Source organism: Leptonychotes weddellii, chromosome 3, assembly GCF_054177405.1.
Source record: "Leptonychotes weddellii isolate Sample4059 chromosome 3, ASM5417740v2, whole genome shotgun sequence".
Lineage (NCBI taxonomy): Eukaryota > Metazoa > Chordata > Mammalia > Carnivora > Phocidae > Leptonychotes > Leptonychotes weddellii.
This window is the reverse complement of record NC_138371.1, coordinates 53,147,956-53,164,467: the sequence shown is the minus strand read 5'-3', so window position 1 is coordinate 53,164,467 and position 16,512 is coordinate 53,147,956. Positions and strand designations below refer to the sequence as shown.

At 37.1% G+C, this 16,512-nt stretch overlaps 1 protein-coding gene across 1 annotated transcript in view; it reads right to left on the bottom strand.

Moving 5' to 3' along the window:
* Nucleotides 1–15,280, bottom strand: part of OLA1 (Obg like ATPase 1) — a 166,440-nt gene extending 151,160 nt beyond the window's left edge. Inside the window, exon 1 of the mRNA XM_081814149.1 lies at nt 15,133–15,280. The gene's annotated coding sequence lies outside the window, so the exon portion shown is untranslated. The remainder of the gene's footprint in view (nt 1–15,132) is intronic.
* Between the last annotated feature and the right edge of the window lie 1,232 nt (nt 15,281–16,512).

Below are 16,512 nucleotides of genomic sequence, written 5' to 3'. Positions count from 1 at the left end.
AACCAGTAACTAATTTTTAAGGTATCATTTTGAAAAGCACATCCTAAACATCATACACTTGCATTTCTGCTCCAAAGTAAATGAAGGTTTAGGTTTTGTTTGTTCTAAATTTTAAAAAGCTCCTTCAGGGGTTGGTTCAGTCAGTAGAGCATGCAACTCTTGATCTCGGGGTCGTGAGTTCAAGCCCCACATTAGGCGTAGAGCTTATAAATAAATAAACCAATAAATATTTGTTGAAATAAAAAAATCAAAAAGCTCCTTCAGCTTATATAAATAACCTGTTAAGGAAATGTGCATAATGAGCTTCAAAAAAATTTTTTTAAATAAATAGTATTTAGCTTTTTACAACAGATGTTCATAACAAAATCTCCCATAAAAGTGATATACACTAAGTATAACGGATATCTATTTTATTTTCAAAAGCAGTTAATCCATTAAATAACTTTTAGAATGTTAATTTCTAGCGTTTCTTCAAACACCAGAAACGTTATTTTTCTTTCTCAATGGTAAGGTCCAGTAAGAAAAACCAAAAGTTAAAAAAAAAAGACTATTCCGAGAATTCATTAAGAATTTCTGTTCTACACTTAATATTACATCATTAGCAATGGACACAACCATAGTTATTCAGAGTTGTTTACCCAAAATGGATGCCAATTATGCCAAAAATATGGAGAAATTCCCACTTTTTTTTAATTTAAATTCAATTTAGTTAACATACAGTGTACTAACATACAGTGTACTATTCAGGGGTAGAATTTTGTGATTCATCAGTTGCGGATAACACCCAGTGATCATTACATCAAGTGCTCTCCCCTTAATGCCCATCACCCAACTACCCCATCCCCGCACCACCCTCCCCTCCAGCAACCCTGTTTGTTTCCTAGAGTTAAGAGTCTCTTATCGTTTGCCTCCCTCTCTGTTTTTATCTTATTTTATTTTTCCTTCCCTTCTCCTTTTTGTTTCTTAAGTTCCACATATAAGTGAAATCATACGGTATTTGTCTTTCTCTGACTGACTTATTTTGCTTAGCATAATTCCCTCTAGTTCCATCCATATCATTGCAAATGGCAAGATTTCATTCTTTTTGATGGCTGAGTAATATTCCATTGTATATATATACCACATCTTCTTTATCCATTCATCTGTCGATGGACATCTGGGCTCTTTCCATAGTTTAACTATTATGGACATTGCTGCTATAAACACTGGGGAGCATGTGCCCCTTTGAATCACTACATTTGTATCCTTTGAATAAATACCTACTAGTGCAATTGCTGGATCATAGGGTAGTTCTATTTTTTTTTTTAAGATTTTATTTATTTATTTGAGAGAAACTGAGAAACAGAGCATGAGCGGAGGGGGAGGGGCAGAAGGAGAAGGAGACTCCCTGCTGAGCAGGGAGCCCGATAAGCAGCTCAATCCCAGGACCCTGGGATCATGACCTCAGCCAAAGGCAGACGCTTAACTGACTGAGCCACCCAGTGTCCCAAGGTAGTTCTATTTTTAACTTTTTGAGGAACCTCCATACTGCTTTCCAGAGTGGCTACACCAGTTTGCATTCCCATCAACTGTTAGAGGGTTCCCCTTTTCTGCATCCTCGCCAACATCTGTCGTTTCCTGAGGTGTTAATTTTAGCCATTCTGACCAGTGTGAGGTGGTATCTCATTGTGGTTTTGATTTGTATTTCCCTGATGCCAAGTGATGTTGAGCATTTTTTCATGTATCTATTGGTCATCTGTATGGCCATACCTTCTTTGGAAAAATGTCTGTTCATTTCTTCTGCATTGCTTGACTGGATTATTTGTTTTGGGGTGTTGAGTTTGATAAATTCTTTATAGATCTTGGATACTAGCCCTTTATCTGATAAGCCATTTGCAAATATCTTCTCCAATTCCATAGGCTGACTTTTAGTTTTGTTGAATGTTTCCTTTGCTGTGCAAAGGTTTTTATCTTGATGATGTCCCAACAGTTCATTTTGCCTTTGCTTCCCTTGCCTTTGGAGATGTGTCTAGCAAGAAGTTGCTGCAGCCAAGGTCAAAGAGGTTGCTGCCTGTGTTCTCCTCTAGGATTTTGATGGATTCCTGTCTCACATTTAGGTCTTTCATCCATTTTGAGTCTATTTTTGTGTATGGTGTAAGGAAATGGACCCGTTTCATTCTTCTGCATGTGGCTGTTCAATTTTCCCAACACCATATGTTGAAGAGACTGTCCTTTTTCCTGTTTTGTCAAAGACTAGATAACCACCGAGTTGAGGGTCCATTTCTGGATTCTCTATTCTGAAAATTCCCACTTTTTAAAATCATACAAACCATTAAAATATGTTCTGTGTGGCTCAAAAAACCTGAAAAACAGTCAGCTAAAGAAAAACACAACTTATCAACTATATGTCAGGAAGGCTGGATGGAAGGTAGGAAGGAAGGAAGGAAGGTAGGAAGGAAGGAAGGAAGGGACACACAAAGCTAATCCAAGAAAAAATTACTGCATGGTTTCAAACATTCAAGATACTTTGGGGGTGGGGGGACAGTTAAGTAGAAGAATGATTATTTAGAACATAACCAACATTGGGGCGCCTGGGTGGCTCAGTTGGTTAAGCGACTGCCTTCAGCTCAGGTCATGATCCCTGGGTCCTGGGATCGAGCCCCGCATCGGGCTCCCTGCTCAGCCAGAAGCCTGCTTCTTCCTCTCCCACTCCCCCTGCTTGTCTTCCCTCTCACGCTGTCTCTCTCTCTCTCTCTCTCCCTGTCAATTAAATAAATAAATAAAAATCTTTAAAAAAAAAAAAAAAAGAACATAACCAACATTCAAAAACAATTTGACACTCAGACCAAAGAAAAGAAAATAACTCAAGAAAATAACTATCCAACTGCTTGTAGATTTTTTAAGCGCTGCCAGCCGCGTCACTTCAAGCAGACCTGAATTCAAATCATAGCTCTGGTGCTCATCAGTTATGTAAATTATGGCCTAATTTCCTAGTCTCTTTAAGCCTCAGTATTCTCATCTTTAAAACAGGTATATTCCCGCCCCTACAGGATTGTTACGAACAAAGTACACATTGCATTAAGTCACACAGTCAATCGTTACATGTAAGCTCCGTACAACCTCCAAAAAGAAGTTACCATCTAAAAGATTAATGAAAGGTGCTACAGATACTGCCAGGACCCTGGCTACTGATCACTTGTCTATTTATTCCCATCATAAACCAAAATGAAATACCAGAAGAATGTGTGAGAGTAAATTTGAATGTGTTCTCTCTCTTCTTGCTGAAATATGTTTTGCTATCTTTATTACTAAAAGTGTTAAGAGTCTGTAACATGTATACCTGGATCCAAGCCATATAAATCTGTTTCTCTAAATAAAGTCATCCCATACCCTTTAGGAATTTACAAAATAAATAATTTTCCACTGCCTTTTTACTATATAATTTGGGTCTCATTAAAAACTGCTTGACCTGGGGCGCCTGCGTGGCTCAGTCAGTTAAGCATCTGTCCACCTTCAGTTCAGGTCATGACCCTGGGATCCTGTGATCAAGGCCCACATCGGGGTCCCTGCTCAGTGGGGAGTCTGCTTCTCCCTCTCCTCCTCTCTCTGCCCCTCCCCCCTGCTTGTGCTCTCTCGCTCTCTCTCCCTCAAATAAATAAAATCTTGAAAAAAAGGAAAAGGAAAACTGCTTGACCTAGAACTGATAAATTTTGATGCAACTTCTCTGAAATTTACACAAGTGTTTCTCAAAGTGGGTCCACAGACAAAAAGTTTCAAGAGCTCACAGACTAATAAAAATTTTCGTGATTTAAAAAAAAACAAAAAACTTCTTTATTTGCATTGATAATTCTCAACATAGATTAATGGACTAGTCCAACACAGAGCAAGGACTTTGTAACCAGAACTGAGTTTAAAATCTGATTTCTTGGAATACTGCTCAGCCATCAAAAAAATGAAATCTTCCCATTTGCAACGATGTGGATGGAAGTAGAGCGAAATAAGTCAATAAGAGAAAGACAATTATCATATGATCTCACTGATAAGTGGAATTTAAGAAACAAAACAGAGGATGGTAGGGGAAGAGAGGAAAAAATAAAACAAGACGAGATCAAAGAGGGAGACAAACCATAAGAGACTCTTAATCACAGGAAACAAACTGAGGGTTGCTGGAGGGGAGGGGAGCAGAGGGATGGGGTAACTGGGTGATACACATTAAGGAGGGCACATGATGTAATGAGCACTGGGTATTATATAAGACTGATGAATCACTGACCTCTACCTCTGAAACCGTTAATACATTATATGTTAATTAATTGAACTTAAATTTTAAAAATGGAAAAAATAAAATTCATTATAAAATGAAAAAAATAATAAAATCTGATTTCTAACTGTTACTAGCCATGTAACTCCTCTACTCTTTGGATTCCTCATTTACAAAATGAGGATAACAGTACCTATTCTTACAGAGGTGTTAAGAGGAATAAAATGAGTTAATATTTGTACAGGGCTTAGAATACTGCATCTTTGTTAAAATAAAAACGGTTAGACTTTAGTTTTGGTTAGCGTTTCTCAAACTGTGATCCATAACAAAATCTCAGAGATAAATACTTTTTCCCCTAATTTCAATTATAACCCTTTATCCTTTCATGGAAGGATATTATATATAAAATATGTAAGAACATAAGAGGTAAGGTTTCTGTGTTGAAGGTAATTAAATTAGCCTCTGATATTCATATCTCACATAAAGTTTATCCTCTGTGATGTCATAAAAATAATTAAATTGCACTAAAAAATTGCAAGTATTTTTGTAGGGAATTAATTCAACTGAAATTCAATTTTGTGGCATTCTTTGGGTCAGTATGGAATGTTCATTCAAGCAACACAAGCACAGAAAATTAAAAAAAGAAATCCTTTAAAGTTAACTACTAGTTTGTTTTGTTCAATAGCTGGAAGAGCATAGGCCATACAAAGAGGCAAAAAACCTAAAAACATATATTAATTTTTTTTTAGTTATGTTTAACATATATCCAACGTTCTGGAAATTCCAGCACAATAAATAGCACCTCATTTTCAGGCATAAAATGAGTGCTAGGTATTTTGGAAGCACAACTTTGCTTACCGAAATTATGAACTTCAAGCTCTTACCAACTCCACTTCCATGTAAACCCTATACTCAAGAGAGGACAGACAGCAGCACAAGAACAGTCTACCAAGCTGTGCTCCCCTTCCCCCACATACAACCCATCACACTCATTCCCTGAGCCGCCGAAATGATACCTGGCGGGAATTTTTTTCCAACCTGCAACAAAACATTCAAAATTGATATTATGTCTTAGATACATTCGACTACTTTGGCAGTGAAGAAGTAATTGAAAAGACAATAAAAGGGCTTTCATAAAGTAATCTAATTAAGATTTGCCTAAATTTGTCAACAAGTTTTTGCAATAGCTATTCCCGAAGTTTACTTTAAAATCTTCTAAATGATTCATCTCACTTGTTAAAATGTCACTTATTAAGCAAATTACTTATATTAATGTGTCATCATAATGTGTTATGCTTTGGTTCCCTCACCTGGTAATTTATGCATTAAATTTGTAAAAACCTTTTTCTTACCTCACATTTAATCCTCCTCCCTCCATCTCAGGTTTTCAGGGAAAACTAACTCTTCAAGTTAACCTTAATTCTATTAAAAATTCTGTTTAAAAAGGTTTTGCTTTATCAGCATGTATTAATAACACTTTTCAAGTTAAGAGGGTTTTTTTTTACATTATAAAAGTACTTGTTCATAAATTTAACCCGAGCAGAGTTTATATTACATTTAACAAACAAATGTACACGTATTTTCCCCTATCAATAGAGCTGACAGATGATTTTACAGGAAACTATTTTTAAGTACTAGTATGAGTTTTTAAAGACCCAGTATCTTGTTTTGTGAACACAGGTAAAGCAAATTGAGAAAGGTACATTCTAAATGCAAGAGACAAGAAATCTAATGCAGTGAATCTATCAAAATCCTCTACTGACTTTCTTCTTGACAGAGTCATCAAACCCTATGTATTTCATTCAGCAACACAAATGACTAGAAACAACATATTCTATCTAGATAGGTTACAGAAGCATGCAAACATTGTAATCTAATCCGAGTCCAGCTCCTACTCCATGGAGCTCCGGCACAGGCTTCAAGAGTAAAAGCTACCTTTATAAAGGAATATTACTCAGTCTTTTGCAAACACAGATGGAGCTAGAGAATATAATGCTAAGTGAAATGTCAGTCAGAGAAAGACAAATACCATATGATTTCACTCATATGTGGGATTCAAGAAACAAATGAACAAAGGAAAAGCAAGAGACAAACCAAGAGACTCTTTTTTTTTATTATTATGTTATGTTAATCACCATACATTACATCATTAGTTTTTGATGTAGTTAAGGATATAATGATAGAGAACAAACTGATGGTTACCAGAGGGGAGGTGGAGGGGGGGATGGGTGAAATAGGTGATGGGCATTAAGGAGGACACTTGTTTGTTTTTAAAGATTTTATATATTTGACAGAGAGAGAGAGAGAGCACAAACAGGGGGAGCGACAGGCAGAGAGAGAGGGAGAAGCAGGCTCCCCACTGAGCAGGGAGCCCAATGTGGGGCTCAATCCCAGGACCTGGGATCATGACCTGAGCCAAAGGCACTTAACAGACTGAGCCACCCAGGCGCCCCTAAGGAGGACACTTATGATGAGCACTGGGGGATGTATGGAATTGTTGAATCACTATATTGTACACCTGAAGCTAATATAATACTGTAAGTTAACTATACTGGAATTAAAATAAAAACCTTACTTTAAAAAAAAAAATATATATATATATATATATATTGGGGTGCCTACTTCTCTCCCCCTGCTTGTGCTCTCTCCCTGTGTCAAATAAATAAAATCTTTTAAAAAAATACATACACACATATATACATAAAAGCTACGTTTAATCCTTAGAAAATCAGGTACTTTTTCTATATACTGTTAAAGTTTTCCCTCAAACATCTATTTCTTCCAGAGGTTGGACAACACAGAATTGGAGTTAATGCTATGGTCAAGACAGAAAGGGTGTGGTAGGAAGGACTGATGCCATACAAAGTTGGTTTAATCACAGGGACTGACAACTTTCAATTATGTGACTTAAGCAAATCATTTTTAACCTCTCTAAGCTTTGGTTTTCTCATTTTCAAATGAGGATGACAATAAGGCATACACATCTCACTGGAATCTTTGATGATCAAGACTTAACAATTTAAAAAGCACTAAATAAACAAAGTGCTATAAAGCTATTCATTATTATTTTAAGTTGGACCTACTTGAGGCACCTGGGTAGCACAGTTGGTTAAGCATCGGACTCTTGGTTTCAGCTCAGGTTATGATCTTAGGGTCATGAGACAGAGCCCCGCATTGGGCTCCATGCTCAGCATGGAATCTGCTTAAGACTCTCCATCCCCTAGGGTGCCTGGGTGGCTCAGTCGTTAGGCGTCTGCCTTCGGCTCAGGTCATGACCCCAGGGTCCTGGGACTGAGCCCTGCGTTGGGCTCCCTGCTCAGCGGGGAGCCTGCTTCTCCCTCTCCCACTCCCCCTGCTTGTGTTCCCTCTCTTGCTATCTCTCTCTGTCAAATAAATAAAATCTTAAAAAAAAAAAAAAAAAAAGACTCTCCCTCCCCTAAGATAAATAAATCTTAAAAAAAAATTAAGTTGGACCTAGTTGTTTGGTCAGATAGGCCTTTTGGTAGGTCTGGGGTATTTATATCATAACCTACAATCCTGCTTCTCAAACTGGGGACTGCACACTGCTGGAAATACAGAATAAAGTAAACCATGAGATGCTAAAAACTTTTCCTTGAAGTCAAGTGTCTGGAGCTACACTGTGTACCAAAAGCCCCCCATGTTCCTCATCCTTTGCAGTTAGAGCTCTTAGATAGAAGAGTTCAACAAACACAGGATTCTCACTATTTTCATAACACCCTGTACTTCCAGGTACCTTATGTTTTAGAGATAGGCAGTTCTGCCCATTAGCTCAAGACTTAGTCTGGTTTAAGGCAAAACTTTGTTAAGAATTTTGTTTTTGTTTTTGTTTTTAAAGAAAAAAAGAGTTTTTCCCAAAACATCAAGAGTAAAAGAAACACTATGTTATTTAAAAACACTTAAAAGATCCATAAAAGAATAGAGAGAATGAGATTAAAGAAAACTGAAAAAGTAAAAAACAGAAAACAGAAAACCAACCCCCTCTGGATTAATTTCAGCCCCTCCTAGGTTCCAGAAACCTGACTAATGGATGGGCCCAGAGGATATGCTAATAAAGCATTAGCTTTCATCTGTAAACTTTTTTCAAAATGAAACAAAACATTACACATTGCTATTATTTCACTGATACAGTATTCTCAAAAAGACAAAACTCAAGTGATGGAGAACAGATCAATAGTTGTCAGGCTTCAGAGTGGCAAGAGTGTGACTATAAAGGGATAGCATAAGGGACTTTTTGGGGGGTGAAGTGTTCTGCACCCTGTGTGCTGGTGGTTACACAAATCTACACATATGCTAAAATTCATAGAACTGTATGCCAAAATAAGTCAATTTTACTATATGATAATTTAAAAAATAAAATACACATACTTCTGAATTTTATAAATGAAATTTTTATTTTATTTTTATTTTTTTAAAGATTTTATTTATTTATTTATTTTGACAGAGAGAAACAGCGAAAGAAGGAACACAAGCAGGGGGAGCGGGTGAGGGAGAAGCAGGCTCCCCGCAGAGCAGGGAGCCCGATGTGGGGCTCGATCCCAGCACCCCGGGATCATGACCTGAGCCGAAGGCAGATGCTTAACAACTGAGCCACCCAGGCGCCCCAAATGAAATTTTTAAAAAAATGTTTTGCCCAACAAACTAACAAACTTGCCAATAAATAATAATAGTTTAGAATTTTTAAAGAATTCCCCAGCTGAAAAGATTCTGTACATCAAATTAGCATATGAAAGAGACAAATAATTTCACTTTAATGCACCAAAATCCAAGTTTCTTCACAAAATGTCAGGTTTAATTCTGATTTGTAAATCAATACAAATAGTGCACCAACCTACTAATTATAATCTAGAAACAGGACATCATCTCCAGTGCTTACACTACTGAAACAATCAGGGTAACACAGTCCAATCAAAACTCCCCTGGAAGGAAAGGTGACACAGAAGTTGTTGTTGGTTTTTTGTTTGTTTGTTTGTTTGTTTAATTTTCCACACCCTTTTTCTTTTTTGTTTTACTGAGTGAAATTAACATTTAATAAACTGTGCATAAAGTGTACAATTTGATATAGCATATGTATATACCTGTGATACCATCACCACAATCAAGAATTACGAACATTCCATCACCCAAGTTTCCTCACACCCCTTTTAATCCCTCCCCCACCCCTTCCCCTTCCCCATCCCTTTGACCCCAGGCAACTACTGATCTGCCTTCTGATATATTTAGTTTGTATTTTCTAGAATCTTATATAAATGGAATCATATAGTTTATGTTCTTTTCTGGACTGGCTTCTTCTACTTAGCATAAATTATTTTGAGATTAATTCATGTTACTATGTACAGAAAAAAATGTTAACATTACATCTACCTCCTACATAAAATTGGTCTACATTTTCTACAAACTGGCTTACATACTAAAGGAGCATCTTCAATAAGCTACATAAGAAGTTTCACATAATGAACAAATTATTAGATTATTCTTCAATTACTGTTCTTTTGAAAAAGTTTTCTAAGCATTTTTTAAAGTTTTCTAAGCATTTAAAATAGCAAGAAAAATGTCACCCTGCAGTAAGTGAAGACTCTGATTCTGTTTTCAAATTAATTTTAAAAAGCACAGATTCATATGTACTATTAAAAATACTTCCCACAAAGCTTTGTTTATAAAATTCACCAGAATAAAAAGATTAGCTCTCATACTTCCCATCAGGCAAAGTCTGGCAATTTTTGTATTTTTGTGTCCCAGTAAGACATACTTTTGCTTCAGTAACCCTTGTTTACAGAAAGAGTAAATTCTTGTTTATCTAGCTGAACCCATAGCTATCGGTTAGTATTCAGTAACTTTAAAAACACACTTTAAAAGGTAAGTGTAACTCTAAATCTGCGTACATGTGAACAAGATAATCTTCCATTTTTTCTAGTATCTCTCATTACCTTATTAGTGTACTTTGCAAACAAGAAAACCCCTGAAAATAAAATTTTAAAGAGAACTCTAGGGGCGCCTGGGTGGTTCAGTCAGTTAAGCGTCTGCCTTCAGCTCAGGTCATGATCTCAGGGTCCTGGGATGGAGTCGCGCATTGCAGCGGGCTCCCTGCTCAGCGGGGAGTCTGCTTTTCCCTCTGCCTCTGCCCCTCCCCCTGCTTGTGCTCTCTCTCTCTCTATCTGCCTCTCTAATAAATAAACAAAATCTTTCAAAAAAAAAGAAATTTAAAGAGAATTCTAATGACTACACGGAGAAAGGACCTAAAACACCTACACATTAGGCAACAAACCCCACAAGAAAAAAACACTATTTAAGGGGTAAGCAAACGAAAGAATGCGAATAGATTCTTTTACAAAAGAAGTGTTCTACATTTGTCATGCCAGACATCTATGAAAATCATTATCAGTATCTTGAAAATAATATTTTTATAACAATGAAATTTCAAACTCTTGGTGCCTAACTCCATTTTGATTTCTTAAAACATTAAAAATGTAACTCAACTGAGTAACTGCCAAGTAAGCTCCTGGAACAATTTAATCTGCCCTCCTACCCCAACTCTCCATTTAAAACTCTTCATATTTAAGCCAGTAAGCCTATATATGGTGGACATGTTGAATCCCCAATTACCTCCCTGTCTCTTTTCCATCGCTCCTCAACATCATTCATCCTAGCCACACTGATAGTCCTTTCAAAGCAGCAGGGCCTTGAAACAAGCCATTTATTCTAAATAATCAATCTCTCCTTTCTTTCCTCCTTCCCCTAACATATTAGCTCCCACTCAATCTTTCCCTCCCAGCATAACCATCATTTCCTCAAGGCAACACCACACCCTCACATGCACATGCTGTCTCTCTTCTTTATGCACAATTAGAGAATGGCATCCTATGTTTATATGACCATTTATTCAATGTCTGTCTCCTCCACTGGTTTGTAAGCTCTATGAGGGCAAGAGTCATACTTGTTTTTACTCACGATTACACCCCTCAGCATCTAGCACACTTGAAAGAGGTGCTCCATAAATAATGTGTCAAATGATTAGACAGAGTGAACTAAAGATTTAAAACCAAAGCAAACCTGTCAAAGTATTTATATTTAAAACAAGAATAAATTTTTGAGGCAATGTATATATTTACATATGTCTAATAACCAAGAGAGTAAACAAGGTGAGGGAAAAGTTAATTTTTAAAAATTAAATTAATGGAGAGAAACATAGCATTAATAAATTAAAATTCAAAATAAACCAAAGTTTCCCATTCATAATTTTGTCTCTCTCCTAACATTCAGATGTTCTTTTTTTTAAAATATTTTATTTATTTGTCAGAGTGATAGAGAGCACAAGCTGGGGGAGGGGCAGAGGGAGAGGGATAAGCAGACTCCCCGCGGAGGAGGGAGCCCAATGTGGGACCTGATCCCAGGACCCGGGAATTATGACCTGAGCCGAAGGCAGACGCTTATGAGCCACCCAGGTGCCTCCATTCAGATATTCTAATGGAAAGCTTAAAAGTGCCCTAGGCACTAATAGATACATCATCACTGTACTGTCCCTTTCCTTACTAGTTGTTTTTGTTGTTGTTGTTGTTGTTGTTGTTGTTGTTTTTTAAGCCATCTCTATACCCAATGTGGGGCTCAAACTCTCAACCTCAAAATTGAGTAGCATGGTCTGCCAACTGAGCCAGCCAGGTATCTGGTCCCTTTCCTTAGTAGTTTTATATCAATTGTCTAAAACAAAAATAGAGAAACTAAAAAAATATAACCATAGAAAATGGATTTTTTTCTCACCAAAATAAGAAATGATGAATTTAAGAATTAAAACAAGTTTCAAACGTTGTAATAGGCAAATAAGTAAATAATTCCCAGTAAGTTAAAAAAAAAAAGTCCAAATCCAACAATGTAATTACACATTTATTAATATAATTATTCAATATTTATTTCTACCACTAGTCTAGAAGCTTCATAAAACCAGAGAATGTTAGATTCTGCTACCCACTATCTATTTCCAGCACCTAAAACACAAAGCATTTACTATAGAATTAATAAATAAGTCAACTGCATTTCTGGTGACTTTAAGGTATCTGAAGAATATAATCTTCAAATAAGGAGTAATATGAAAGCTAAACCTTCTTTCACATTCATATTTAGTAATCTGATTATTGAAGACAAAAATATATCATAATTTCAAATTAAAGAATTCCCAATTTTCACAGTTTCAAAGTAATCACTTTATCTTTTTAATCTCTGCAAATCTTTTTTACTGATTATAATTCTATGAAGGTATTTTGTTCTGAGTTCTGTGCACTATACAATAATATATACCATATTTCATCAATTCTAAGATGCATATTTTCATAATTTAACACCTCTGATATCAAATTACTATAAGAAACCAGGGTATCTAGTTTAAATGGATTTTTTTTTTCCTTTCTTCACAATAGCTTTAGCCTGAATGAAATACAATAAAGTATGTATGCTCCTAACCAAATTCATTTTTCCGCTAAGGGTTAGAAAAACATATCAGACGAATATTATACAACAGATAACAAAACAAAGACTTGATTACATTTAGTTTCAGGCCATTATTAGGATCTTACCATCACCCTTAACTGCTCCACCTCTGAAAATGTTAAGTCAAATATCCCTCCCCCTATGCCCAGCATATCTGTTCTTGAACCTCCTCAGGTAATTAGATCTACGACCCTTCCATTTTTCAGTCCTCTGTTATGTTCCCTCCTACTCTATGTTAAGCTCTATTCCACCCATCAGTTCAATCTTTCTCACCCCAAAATTTCAATTCTCTCACCCCCATCCTCCTGTCACACCTGCTCGATCAATCCTACTTCCTTATAGACATCTCTTACCTGGATGTCCCAGGTACACAAATCCAAAAAACTGTCCCAAACTGGGGCACCTGGGTGGCTCAGTCAGTTAAGCATCCAACTCTTTTTTTTTTAAGATTTTATTTATTTTTGACAGAGAGAGCGAGCGAGCACAGGCAGGGAGAAGCAGCAGGCAGTGGGAGAGGGAGAAGAGAGCCTGATGCGGGGCTCGATTCCAGGACCCTGGGACCATGACATGAGCCGAAGGCAGACGCTTAACCGACTGGCCACCCAGGCGCCCCAAGCATCCAAAACTTGATTTCAGCTGAGGTCATGATCTCAGGGTCGTGAGATCGAGCCCCACATCGGGCTCCGTGCTGACTATGGAGACTGTTTGGAATTCTTTCCCTCTCTCTCTCTGCCCCTCCCCCTACTCTCTCACACTCTCTCTCAAAAAGCAAAACAAAACAAAACTGTACCAAACTGGCCTCATTAAGTCTCTCCCAAGACTTGCTGGTCCTTCTACATTTAACATATCAGTGAATGCCATCAAGATTCATTCAACTGGCCCAGTCCAGAAACCCAGGAGTCACACTTGATTCCACTTCTCTTTGAAACTGTCACATCAGTCACCAGAACCAGTAAAAAAATCAAGCTGTCAGGAAAACAAAGGCTATCGCCAGTGCACCCAGTGCACGGGCTTTAAGTAGCACTACTCTACATAACTGAATTCCTCCCCCACGGCCCCCCAACCCCAACCCCAACCCTATTCTTCACCTGCACCACAAACCCCTCCAGAAGGTGTCTCCATACCTCCACCCAATATGAAGTTACCTAAATCAGTCCTTCTCAAACTATGTGTGGTGGACTTTTGTAAAATACAATAAAAATGGGGGCACCTGGGTGGCTCAGATAGTTAAGCGTCTGCCTTCAGCTCAGGTCATGATCCCAGGGTCCTGGGATGGAGCCCCGCATTGGGCTCCCTGCTCAGCAGAGATTCTGCTTCTCCCTCTCGCTCTGCCCCTCCCCACCACTCCTGTGCACTTTCTCTCTCTCTCTGTCAAATAAATAAATAAATCTTTATTAAAAAAAAAATAAAATGAAAAATTGTTTAAAAACATACAGAAATACTAGCACAATTTGTTAGATTCATATGACAAAAAAATTCCTCAAATGGCTATAAAATTTTCTAAATGCTCATTTATAATTGCTATAGTTATCTAGTTGTGGACCCGAAACAAACAAAAGCACTAAACCAGACCACAACTGGCCTGTACCCCTAACTTGCATTTCCTTCATTTGCACTGATTTGTTCATTACAATACCATGCAGTGCGGTCTTGACCTGAACCTTAACCTAAACCTAACCTGAACCTTTCTGTCAAAGAATTACTATGTTCTTGGCTCACTTCTGCACTCAAGAGAACATAAACTAACACATAGTTCTACCAGTTTTCCTCTTTGCTTTATACCCCTCTCTCCATCAAAGATTAGCTCATCTGTAGTTTCTCCTTAACCCTCTCATCTCAGTAAGTACCCTGGATGCCTCTCTCTTCTTTGAAATAACAGAATCCCCTCCTCTATTAATTCTGCCTTCTCAACACATGAAAAGCAACAATACAGAAAAGTTCCACAAGTTAAGAAAAGTTCAAATGCCTTTATAAGCAACAAAATTATTTCCACATAGAAACACTTCCCAAAGGTGGGGGGGGGGGTGGAGGGTGGGCAGGGATACTCAGGGACAGGGCATCATAGGGATTCGGCAAAAAATGCAGCATTAAAGGTAATCCCTGCCCCCTAAAAAAAAAAAGAAAGAAAGAAACACTTTTCAATGGATCCAATCCAGAGCAGGGGATGGAATTCACTTAGAATATCAATACAGCACATATTTGCTATGGAATAAGCCTTCCTGTATGGAAATGATACTAAATAACATTAAAGTCACAATTATCAGACCAATCCATGATTTGTCTTGTGAAACAAAGCAAATCTATTAGTCAGTCATTATTAATTTTATTTGAGCTATAATGGAAAGAAAACACTGATTATAATGAAATCAATCAATTAAATAAACAACTGTACTTACGTGTTAGATGAAAGATTCCATCACAGGCACTGATATGAGATAAAAAGGCATTTCCCAAGCCTTGACCATTGTGAGCTCCTTTCACAAGGCCAGCAATATCCACCACATTTAGAAAGGCAGGAATTTTGCTGAAAAACAAAAGATGGTTTTATTATAAAATAGTACTAAGAACCTGTTTATTAGCTAAATCGATTTCGAAAATATTCTACATAAAGTAATCCTTTCCCTTCTAGAACAATGTTTAGAAGACTCTCAAGAATGATTTGATAGGGCGCCTGGGTGGCTCAGTCGTTAAGCGGCTGCCTTCGGCTCAGGTCATGATCCCAGGGTCCTGGGATCGAGTCCTACATCGGGCTCCCTGCTCAGCGGGAAGCCTGCTTCTCCCTCTCCCACTCCCCCTGCTTGTGTTCCTGCTCTCGCTGTCTCTGTCAAATAAATAAATAAAATCTTTAAAAAAAAAAAAGAATGATTTGATAAATAAATACCAAAAAAAATAAATAAGAAATAATCTTTTACTACTTTAGGACTTTCTTACCTAGGAAAATGAAGGAAAACTGTATAGCAGAATAGATGTTTTTATTGTGTCTACAAAGAACTAAAATTCGTACCATTAATTTTACTATACTGTTCTGCTGGCCCATGCATATGGACACAAAAGCAAAGGAGAACATTTTAAGAATATACTGATAAAAGGTAATCATTATAGAATGAGCCAACATATTTTGTGATGGGCACTGGACTAAGTGATTTACATGTATCATTTCAAAGTTCAAAACAACGCCATCAGGTAAGTGCTATTATTAAATCTACTTTAAAGATGAGGAAATTGAGCCTGAGAGGAATTAAGAAATCTGTGTACATTCAGGGGATTACTCAGCTAGTGGTAACAAAACTGGGATTCAAACACAGGATATCTGGATTTGCATTTAATCATCATGTAGGTTACATAGACAAAAAATGCATATAATGATGTGAACTGGTTATCAGCATGGTAATAATCTAGTTGTTAACAACAGCAACAGAAATAAAGGCATATACAAAATAACCTTTGCTTTGTTCAAAGTAAAGGCATAGTTAACACAAGTTAGAAACCAAGTTAGGAAAACCAGCTGGCCATGTAAATATGGAGATTAAAGGACAGTTGACCCTTGAACAACACAGGGGTTAGGGAGTGCCAACCTCCAGGCAGTCAAATATCCACATATAACTTTTGACTCCCCAAAAAACTTAACTACTAATAGCTTACTATTGACCAGAAGCCTTACCAATAACATAAACAGTTGATTAACATGTATGCATATATGTTGTATACTGTATTCTTACATATAAAAATAAAGTAAGCTAGGAAAAGAAAATGTTATTAAGAAAAATCATAAGGAA